The sequence below is a fragment of the Acanthochromis polyacanthus genome, chromosome 2 (assembly GCF_021347895.1).
Source record: "Acanthochromis polyacanthus isolate Apoly-LR-REF ecotype Palm Island chromosome 2, KAUST_Apoly_ChrSc, whole genome shotgun sequence".
Lineage (NCBI taxonomy): Eukaryota > Metazoa > Chordata > Actinopteri > Pomacentridae > Acanthochromis > Acanthochromis polyacanthus.
In genome coordinates, this window is record NC_067114.1 from 22,540,302 (window position 1) to 22,549,140 (window position 8,839).

At 40.5% G+C, this 8,839-nt stretch overlaps 1 long non-coding RNA gene across 1 annotated transcript; it reads right to left on the reverse strand.

The window, feature by feature from the left end:
* Positions 1–3,299: 3,299 nt before the first annotated feature.
* LOC127532998 (uncharacterized) lies at positions 3,300–8,406 on the reverse strand. Its single transcript, XR_007940604.1, has 3 exons — positions 8,076–8,406; positions 4,255–4,749; positions 3,300–3,432 (listed from the first exon to the last, which is right to left on the reverse strand). It is a non-coding gene; the product is annotated as an uncharacterized LOC127532998 (long non-coding RNA).
* Between the last annotated feature and the right edge of the window lie 433 nt (positions 8,407–8,839).

Genomic DNA, 8,839 nt, shown 5'->3' on the forward strand with positions numbered 1-8,839 from the left:
TTTATCCCGATTAGATACACCCATGTTCAGTTGTTCAGTCTGTATGCTTTTGGTGATAGTCTTCTGCTACAGAAGAACTTCTTCTTATTGCTTTCTTCACACATACAGTGGGAACTACTCCACTTGTTTCAGACCTGTAGAAACAACCGTTCTAATGGATGATTACAAAGAATCTGCAGAGCCAGCTGGCATGTTGGCTTATTGGCAGTGGCACATGTGTTAACTGACACTGAATCATCCCTAATGTCCAACTGAGACTGACATCGCCTGTTTAGTTCATAATGCCTACTGAGCCACCCATGATAATCTTTCAAAAACAGGCTGAAGTTTGTCTGAGTCATGCAAACTGGCCCGTTTGAGCCGACATGGTCTGTTAATGTTGATACCAGTCAGAACTCATTAACCTCATTCCACTGGGCCGCAGCATGACTATTTAGCTTTAAAGGGAGCTACATCAGCTACACTTTAGTGTAATGCATTGGAATAATACTGTGATTTCCTGTGCTCAGGCTCATAGCCCATGTAATTTGTTTCTCAGCATCATAATGCTGCACTAATGAGCTCCAGGGTTCTGCCATGTTTTCGTGTGGCAGGCAGTGCTAATATCATCTGTTGGTGATGGTGAGAGACCATCTTTGGCCTTGTTACAGAGCTTTATAAGCCGAGATGGATTCAAGGCGTGTTTGTCCATCTGCTCGCATGTCCTGAGCTTCTCATGTTGTGGCTGTCTTAGCAGGGAAATATCTGAGTCTGAGTTGGGCCCTTCTGTTGACACTGCAAAATTCTAAAATGCAGTAATGACCAGTTTGATCCAGGACTGTATGTCAGCCTCTACTCGAACTAAATTTTAACAGGCGTATCTGAAGTTTATTCTTCTGATTTGTTCTCTAGCATCAACATAAGGTTGTCTTTTGCAGTTTTGAATGAAATGTGACAACTGTTCAATAACAATTCAGCATCAACTAGTTAAACTGTTAAAAAAAAACATCTATTCCACCCAATCCACCCACATCGAAGATCAAAATTTTAATTTGTCCAACACTTTGGTTGTTAAAGATTACATCTGACTTAATAATTATGGTATAGCATAAAATACACAAAGAGTAAGGACCGTTTGATGTTCATTTTAGCATCCAAAATTGATTTTCAAAGTAGACAACATACTATGCAGTGACAAGAGGAAGGAAAAAAACCTTGCAAAGCAACTCATTCAACAGTATAATGTGCAACTTGGCAAACCAGTGGAAATCACAGCTGCACTGCATGTCTCACCAGTGCTGTAAGCTCAGGTTTTCTTACTGTGTATAAATGCAGCGAGGCCTTGCAGAGCTGCTTTCCTATGGTGCCACTGAGGCCTTGACGAGCCATCATACTGAGTAATACCACATTAGGCCAGTGTGCTGTTTTTTTTTCTGTGAGCCGTGCAACAAACCTTACCAAGCAATTTGACAGGCTGGAACAACAATCCTGATAAAGCCAAGCTAGCAACTAAGTAAAAACGGAGCATACAGCAAATACAGCAGCCCGGCCCCATTTCCCTAAGGGCTCCCTCCTACTCAATAGCGTCAGACACGGCAGACAAACGATGATAAAGTGATCCTCTCATGACTTTGACAGGCACGACAGACAGCAGCAGGGCTGGCCCACGCAATAACGCCAGTCAACCGGGCTCAAAGAGGAGCAATGAGACACGCGTTTCATCTGCAGTGCTGGAGTCACAGTAAACACCTACGCTCACAATCATGTCCCTAATTATTGCCAGCAGCTTGTTAATAAATAAAGGCATATTGCTGCTGTCAGATCAGTGGCGCGGGTCTTTGCTTTTGTTTGTAGAATGTCAAGATGACATAAAAGCCTTTTTTAATGATGTATTATGGGTTATTATTTATTACAAATGTGGCAATATTACATAGAAACCATGATTAGCAGTGATTATGTTCCCACTAAGACTGGGGGAGTAAATGAATGTTATGAGCACAGAAACCTTCATTACAATCCAAATTCATGTTGTGTGTGCCAGGCAAACAAACTATCCTTCCCCACAAAGATTTGGTTAGTTTTGGAGGCTTGGAGGACTTCCTCATACACAATCACCACGATGGAAACATTTGGAAGACAGCAATTCCGCATTTTTTTCTGAAACAGTTTTTTTTTTTTTAAAGAAATCTGTAAATAAAACTGTTTTTAATGACTTGAATAGTCTGTCTGTGTGGGTTATATTCTGGGATAAGTGAATTTGGTTTATTTTTGTGCTGCCATTTCTTAATTCTACAGAACCAACGCCAGCATCTTTCTCAATAAGTAAAGGAAAACAGTATTTTCATGGGTCCAATCCTTGCCTCAGTTGGTCTTAGAGGTGTCTTTAAAAACAACAAAAAAGGACCTTATTTGATTTGAAGAAGAACATGCAATATTGTGGAGACAGCACAATTGTCTCCAGTGCACAATAGCCTCCAGGAGCAGACAGCCTTCAGCCATTTCAACATACGCCATCCATTTCTCGGTTAATTATAGTCATATTGCTGTATTGAAGTCCAGTGTTCCTTAACATATTCTTTGTTTTGAGTCCTTTTTGTCTCAGGTAATGGAATGTCAGAGCCGTGTGATTCCCGTGTGTCGCAGAGTGTTGATCAAAGTGACCTCTGCACCCCTCGGCTCTTGCAAATCAATACACACAGTCAACAGAAGCTGACAGAGGCAGGCACAACATATAATAAATGACAATTCACCATCACAATGGCAAGAGCATATCTGACAACTGCTGCTCATGGCAGTCATTTTCATGTGATGCCAAGCTGTTATGTTCAAAGTGGGATTCATTTGCCAGGACTGTCTCACACAGATGCTGATATTACAAGGCTGACTTGTAAGCACATCATCCCCCAGTCATACGTTCCTGCTGAAGCTGTCCCAGCCAAGTGCTGACAGAGGCAGCGGTATTACAGTTGTATCTTTTTATTGTTGTTGTCTTTCAAAGGGAGCTTATATTGAAAGCAATTTTCCTCTTAAGGGAGCAAATTGTTCACAGAAAATTGTAACTGCCATCGCTTGGAGATGATTGGCTGCATCTTTTGGTGTTGGCAGCCAAGAATGGAAGGATTTCATATGCGGGAGGGGAGAGGAAGAAAAAAAAAAAGGGAGCAGCGCATATTAAAGGATGTGTTGTGAAAAATGAGTGTGAATTTTCACACGCTCCGGATGAGGAAAATGGCTGCTGTTTTGCCAGGTGGAGGGGAAATAGAAATCTGATGTGTGTGTTTTGCTGTCGCGCAAAGAAGTGGAGGCAATGTGTCAGTGGGTTGGGAGTTTCGGGTTTTATTATAAACTACACAGCGGGTCTATCAGAAAAACTGAGACTGGCCATTTCCCTTCATGTTTTGCAGCTTTGTAAGGATCAAGAGGATTTGTTTCTGCTGGCAGCTCGCCCATCACCTGAAACAGAAAAGCCAATTAAAGGAAAGGGACTTCTGGGTTGTTTTGTGGACTAGTCGACTAAAACTGATGCCAAATGTCAAATGTCTGCTGCCTGACAAAGGTCAAAAACAACTAGAAAAATGTCACATGCGCAGCCATCTCTCATTTTATAGACTGAGCTTATTTGTGCATTCGTTTCTGCCTATCTGGTGCCTCTATAGATCTACACATTCTACTGAACAAGCAAATACTATCCTGAGGTATTTCTGACAGCTCAATATAAACTGAGTAATTAAACTGGTATGCGTTATCCAGGAAATAGCCAAGTGCTCACATTCAAACATGAACAAAGTTCTTGCTCTCTCACAACTACACAGCTTTTAGAAGTTGCCAAATCAATTCTCAGTTGTACAAACTGAGACAGGTGAGTCTTAAATGGCAGAAAAAAAACTCACCGGAGGCCTGTCTGCAGATATATAGAGGCACTAACACTAAAGCTTAACCTGAATCCGTCACCTTGCTGCGGTTTCAAAAAATAAAAACTGGAACATGCACACCAACATTTCTGTTAGAAATCAGTATAAATCAGACAGAAAATGCTTAAAGAACTCAAAACTCAGTTATTGTATTCTGATTGGTATTCACCATCTACTCATTATATCAGTTCACCAGTGCAGTGGTAGCTGAGGTATCAAATTGCATGAGTTAGTATATATAGAAATGGATGTTTAATTTTTGCTGTCTTCATTTTAGACAAGAAATTGCATCACAGTTAATATCTTCAACAGAGGTCAAGCGTAAGAATAAACATTATGGAAATATGTGGAGACTAAATATTACCTTTTGTGATTTCAAATGTTTCATTTGGACATCTGCGTGGCTGATCAAGTCTCTGGTGGATGTGGTGTGAGGACCAGACCTTTCTCTGGAACATCTTCACCAGTGCTTGGTCACAAATTGCCAGAGTTCTGTCTTAGAAAAGTCTTTCTGTGGAACATCTTTAGACTTGTCCAGGACAAATTTGGAGATTTGTGGGACATCAGTGGTATCTGGCAATATTTTCTTTACTGAATCCTCGGAGGAGCTTCATTCCTTGTGCGTCGATATTATGAGCTCTTTTACATGAAGAGCCAAACTTACAGTCGCCCTGTAAGTAGTGCAGGCAGACGTGTGTTGGCTGTTACTTTGTGAGAATGCCACTGTATGCGAGATGAGTGGGAGGCAAACATGCTTAGACCTCAACTTGTCTCTTGTAGATGGTGATGGTATCTGTGGTGACCCCTCCGTCGCATTAGTACCATACGTGTCCTGCAGTGGATCTGGATCTTTGGATATCTGCTGGAACAAAAGTCCTGTAAAGATTTTCGTGTCTCACAGTGTTCTTGTTTTAAGACTATGAGATCAATCTTAATTATCTCCGACTCTTCCAAAACAGTGTCTTATTTCTGTAACAGTTCATTGTTTAGGGTGTTGTAACAAACTGAAGATTGGAGGTCTTGTGTGTCCTGCTAATTTTTGTGAAAGGATTAGTGGTGAAACCACACCCACACACATGCATCTGTACCGCCGATCAATTCACACCAAGGAGAGTATTCTAGACAAGTGCTGCTTTTAAAATAAACCTTAGATACTCTGACACTGGATGTAAGAGCAAGAAGAACCATTGTGACTGACGTTCTACCGTAGACTGTAATAATCTGAAGCTTTGGAAAGTATCAACTCTGACTGTACTCATCTGTGAAGACAGGAATCCTGAGGCCTATCAAGTTTATAGTAGAGTGCCTCAACAGTTCTGACACATAACTGGCTCTATGGTGTTGCAGAGAGATGTTCTCAAACATCTCTGGGCAGAAGAAGCCATGTTTTATAATGCTGTAGGAGATGCACACAGTCAAGGTGTCAGTTTTCATATGCAATTTCAACAGGTTATCTGTTGTGACACTCTGGTATATTTGCTTCAGTGTCAAACAAAATTCATCAACATCCAGTCTACCCCTTTAATCGGTGTCTGCTTCTTTGACTAATTTGACAAAATATGGAATATCATCACGATCAAACATTTTATCTATAATTGTAATTTTGCTTCTGTTCTCTTTCTTGACAAAGGCCTTGTGTGTTCTTCTATTGCTACAGCAGTGTCATTATTGGTATTCAGTTCCATTAGAATATCAAGCAGTAGACACACCGTTTGTACTGTTTTTGAACTTCCAGAAAAAAAGTTACTGAAATTCTCACTGTAGCTGTTTCTGCTTCATCTCTGTCTGCAGCAGCCCCCCCCACCACCCCACCCTTTCCTCTACCACCACCACCAACAGGTCCCTGCAGCTGCTGCTAATTGCCCAGATACTGACATTTCTCTTGCTATGGACATAATGAATTATGAAAGTGACAGACCAGGCCTCAGCTCCCCATGTACGCACACATAAATACGCATACACACTTTCCCACGCCTCCCAATAAACCTGTTTGTTTGGGGCCAGCTTGCCCATCCATTAGTTGTTATTGTTTTCTCCAAACATGACATTGATTCAATTTACCACCAATCAATTTCAAATGTTCTGACATTCAGATATGACCTTAAAGCCGGGAAGACCAAGAACTATGATTAGGATTAAACTTTTGTTAATGAGGTGATTTCTCTTCACACGGGGCCAAGTGACACGATGGAACAGGAATGGTCAGTAAAAATTAGATCAATTATTGTGAACGAAACCGCTTTAACTTGATTACCCTTGCACCCGCTAATTTGTGTAATTAATAACCTCCTCTCAGCTGCAGAGAGCAGTTTATTAATAACAATCTATATCTGTGCTCCTTAATGAAATGGCAGGGGCCAGGCCATCCGTTCTACAGGTAATGTCATAATCAATGGCGCCCAACACACATGTTAATTACCGTAGTTATTAATTGTTACAGTTGGACTTGAATGCTACATGCTGTCAGCTCCTTTGTCCTACTATGTATAGCAATCAGTGGATTGAAAATGGCAAATCTAATTAGCCATTCAGCGAGCAGGCTGGGAATCCAAATGAGACGGTATCAGCCCTGACAGCTGGCAGCCGAGGCGCCGTTCACACTGGGCCGCGAACAAAACCAGCATTATCCACTGCCCCGGGAACAACAGGAAAAGGCATGTATCGCAAACTAATAAATACATTCACAGCAGCGACCTGCCATATCACACAATGGTCTAATGAAATGCCTGCTTGATGCCTTTGTTTGGGTACAAGGAGTGTTTATGCATTTATCTGTACAGGGTGAACCTCGTCCAGGCAGCAGGCAGCACAGAGTCACTTTACGCGAGAGAGAGAGATTCTGTACCAAGTGGTAAAAATATTAAGTGGTACATTTTTTCATTTGCTTATTTTATTAATAATAATCATTGAAGTTTTTGCTATGTGAATTACAGTGTATGGAATACTGCATTTAATGAGAACTGTACATTTAAATTAATATTACAATTTAGAATTATTAATACTGTCAGAAAGCTAATCCGTGCAGCTTTTATATTGAAGTTTTGCATGGTCCACCAGCCTTGTTATCTGTAAAGTCTGAAGGTATCATTTAGAAGGAATCTCTTGAAATCAAATGAAAAATGAACTTCCAATACACTCAAAGTATCCTCATCATCCCATTGTTCTTTAATCCACATGTGACTTTTTGCGGCAAATAACTGCATGTCCCTTTGTATACTGACAGTCAATAGAAACTTTGAGGTAGAAATGTACGCAGAATTCTACTTGTAGGGGAGTTGTAATTATTCATTGTGGATTTACTGATGATCTAGTGCCCTGGTAGTTGAGATAATGATGAGTTGTCATTTTGTCATGATTCATTGCACATGGGTTGGTCACTTTGCTAAAGTGAACCAAATACACACCAAGCAATACTCAGTGAGTATCTGCACAATTTGAGAATGGGTTTTGAAGGCCTATATAAAGGCCCAAAAAAGGCCACCATTGTTAGTCCAGTGAACAGCATCATGCCGTGTCTATCACATGAACAACGTCTCCGGGCACTGGGTATGGTGGAGGCCGGTTTGAGCTACAGTGATGTAGCCAGGCGTATGGGCTGTTCCCAACCCACAATCAGAAGCCTGGTCCAAAGCATGTGCAGACGGATTGCTGCCTGCATCGAAGCAAATGGAGGCCATACTTGGTATTGACCGCTGTGACTTTGTGTTTGGCAGGTGCTGTTTTCTTTTGTGAAATTCTTTATTTTGAAATCATTCTTGAAACTTTAGATTTTTGTTTCTGTATGCCAATATGCTAAACAAATGATTCATATGAAGAAAATCCAGTTTCGGGCTTCAAAATAAAAATTATGTTGAAAAATATGGTCTCAAAGTTTTTAATGACTGTCACTGTATATATTTGGTTAATCTGGCCTTTATTGCTTAGTTTGTGGGGCGAATTCATGAGGGAGATTACAAAAGGTCACCGATGGTGGAAGCTTATTATAGTTCAACACAAATAATTTAACCAGGACAGTCAATTTCTACTTATTACAGTAGATAACAGTAGGCATAGTTCACAAAAGAGTGCAGTGTTTAGTGTGGACTCACAAGACACATACTGTTTTTATAATTATTTGATCTGGAATTGGTCATTTCAACATTTCATTCGGTGGATTAGTTGTGTGCAGTATGTACTGGATGTTACCTTGTGGGTCAAGGGTCTTCTTGAACAAAAAATATTGAACAGCAGCGTAAACTGACAGTCCTATTGGTCCCACTGCTTCTTGTGCTGTGTATAAAGCTGCAGAGAGGACAGACAAACATAATGAGAAAAACATGCATCTCTAACACTTATTCCACATAAACCATTCTGCTTTCAGCACTGTGACAAAACACATGGCAGACAATCCAAAACTGTATTTAAATCTTTTACTTAAACTCAGAAATTTGAAGACACCTAACCCATACAGGAGTGTTTCTAAGTTGATTGTTTGTCTGAAAAATCAAAGACTGTCCAAACGTTGGATGCAAATGACATAAATGTACAACATTCTATTCTAATTTATTCATTTTTAAATCACACTGTCAGCTAATATGGTGAATTTGTTAGAAAACAGTTGCTTATTTACACATATGCCTGATATTCAATGTGTCTCTTCAAATGTCTGCCACTGTACTTGCAAAATGCTCCCCTATGATCAACAACTGCTAACTTTGTATTAACATTCAGCCGCTTTTGAATAAAGCATGAGAACAGACGTTAGTCAGGCTGAACTAACCTGGTGACCACTATTATCCATTTGTGACCGGCTAACATGGTTCCATTTCACTCTTTCACAAGCAGTTACACACACACAGTGTACACACACACACACACAGTGTACACACACACACACACAGGTACACACACACACACACACACACACACACACACACACACACACACAAGCATCCATATTTAAAGCAGAC